The following is a 2,614-nucleotide window of genomic DNA, read 5'->3' as shown; positions in this document are numbered from 1 at the left end:
GGAGGTGGCTCAGGTTGTGGGGCACAGGCTCCCGCGGGAAGTACGGGACCTTGGGGCCAATGTGAAATTCCGTCCGGGCTGGGGTGAGCGCGGACGGGATCCCACCGCACACCTGAGCGTCCTCCAACTGGTGCACTACGTCGGGTCCGAGCACCGCCGTTTTAGGGCGTCGGATGGCGGTGGCCACGTACTGGACGTCTACCGCTGCCCTGCAGACCACTGTTTATATCTGTCAGCCAGGGCTCCCTGATTGGATCAGGTTGACAGCCCCAGTCAGGGAACTCATTTTCTATGGTGTTCACCTGGCTGACCTCGTTACAGTCACGACCCCAGTTGATGTTAATACTGGACAGGTGGGATCTCTAAAACCTGACTTGATAGACCACTGCTTGGATTTTAATTTAAAATGCGGGTGTCCGTTTCTGAAGATGTTCACAAGTGAACATTGAACATGAAGAAGATATGGTGGCTCAGTGGTTGGCAATGCTGCCTCATACAGTCAGGGACCTGGGTTCGATTCCAGCCTCGGGCGACAATCTGTGCAGAGTTTGCACATTCTCCTTGTGTCTGTGTAAGTTTCCTCCCACAGTCCAACAATGTGCAGGTTAGGTGAATAGGCCATGCTAAATTGCCCGTAGTGTCCAGGGATATGTAGGTTAAGTGCATTAGCCTGGGGAAATACAGGGGGATGGGACTGGGTAGGATACTCTTCGGAGGGTCAGTGTGGATTTTCTGTTTTCACACTGTTGGGATTCTATGGTACATTTTGTGGAATAAACCGTTCATTGAACAAGAGATACGTGAATTCTGTTACCTGACAAAACAAAACTGCTGGGAAGATTTCATTTCAGACTTCAGAAAAGCTAGAAAATTCACAATATTTGTTTCATAAGTTACAAGCACCAAAAACTCCCAGGAAAGCATTACCACTAACTTGGTATTACTTAGGCTGGTACAGCCACACTCGATTTCCTTCTGGCAAATTCATCAGAAACTCTCAGCTGCTATTACTGTCTGACACCCCTAAAACAAACCACAGGCTTAATTCACTGTCATAGCAAACACACAAATTCCCTCAACTCAGATTCTGACAGTCTTACTCCGGCACGCACCCACTGACTGCATTTTAGAATTAGAATTAGAATCTCAACAGTGTGGAAACAGGCCCTTCGGCCCAATGGGTCCACACTGACCCTCCGAAGAGTAACCCATCCAGACCCATCTGCTATTTACCCCTGACTTAATGCACCTAACCTACACATCCCTGAACACTATGGGCAATTTAGCATGGCTAATTCACCCTGACCTGCACGTCTTTGGACTGTGGGAGGAAACCGGAGCACCCGGAGGAAACCCACGCAGACACGGGGAGAATGTGCAAACTCCACACAGACAGTCGCCCGAGGCTGGAATCGAATCCCGGTCCCCGGCGCTGTGAGGCAGCAGTGCTAACCACTGAGACTGGTGCGATATGGTTCTGCGTCCAGGCACCTGTCGCTAGACCAACAACTCAGTTTAAGATGATTTTCGTTCAAGATCTGACTTTTCCAGTATTAGCATTGTTTGATGTCATAATTATAATGGCATTAGCCGGGTGTACCTCTTGGATATGAGTTTAAGGTGATGGGAATTTGAATTTTTTTTAAAAATCCAAAATTAGGAATTGGATGATGACCATGAATCCAGTGTCGATTATGAGGAAAAAATCCATCGGGTTCGTTAATGTCCTTTAGGGAAGGAAACTGCCATCCTTACCTGGTCCGGCCTACACGTGACTCCAGCTCCACAGCAGTGTGGTTGACTCTTAACTCCTCACTGGGCAATTAGGGATGGGAATAAATGCTGGCCTGGCCAGTGATGCTGTCGTCCCATAAATGAATTCTAAAAAATGGCCTGTTGCACCTATTTGGTTATTAAATGTTACTATTTACAAGAGCTATCAATGTGTGACTCCACCCTGACTTGGAAACATGGAATCATAGAGGTCTACCGCACAGCAAAAAGGCCCTTCGGCCTACTGGGTCTGCCCCATTTCCCTCACTGTCACTAGGCCGAAATCCTGGAAGCAGTTCCCTACATCATTGTATGTCTATCCATAATCACATGGTCTGCAGTGGTTCAAGAAGACAGCTCACCATCACCTCCTCAAGGGGCAACTGGGGACAGGCAATAAATGCTGGGCCCGCCCAGCGACATCCACGTGTAAATTGAAGAAGAATTGGCTGTTATCTTGGTCACAGTGACTGTGTTCCACAAGTACATCACAGCTGTAAAATGCTTGGACCTGTCTTGGGCCCAGGACAAGGTGCTATGCAAATGCTGAAGACTTGTGTTCATTTTCTGTTCTGAGCAAGAGGACTTAGCCAACTATTGACGAGTGGATTTGACCAATCACTGGTGAGAGGACTTGGTATGAGAACCAACCCAGGCTCTCAGATACCCTTACTTCAGGATTCTTACTCACCAACTACGAGGTAGGAAATTAAGCCACTCTCAACAGGGTCATAGAGACCCGCAGTGGCTTGCGATGATGTGGATTTTATTCTGGCTGCAGGAAGATGCCCAGGGACAAGAGTTGGGCCGGAGATATTCAGATACAGCCCCAAACAGATAC

The sequence above is a fragment of the Chiloscyllium plagiosum genome, chromosome 39, assembly GCF_004010195.1.
Source record: "Chiloscyllium plagiosum isolate BGI_BamShark_2017 chromosome 39, ASM401019v2, whole genome shotgun sequence".
Classification (NCBI taxonomy): Eukaryota; Metazoa; Chordata; class Chondrichthyes; order Orectolobiformes; family Hemiscylliidae; genus Chiloscyllium; species Chiloscyllium plagiosum.
Note: the sequence above shows the minus strand (reverse complement) of the source record.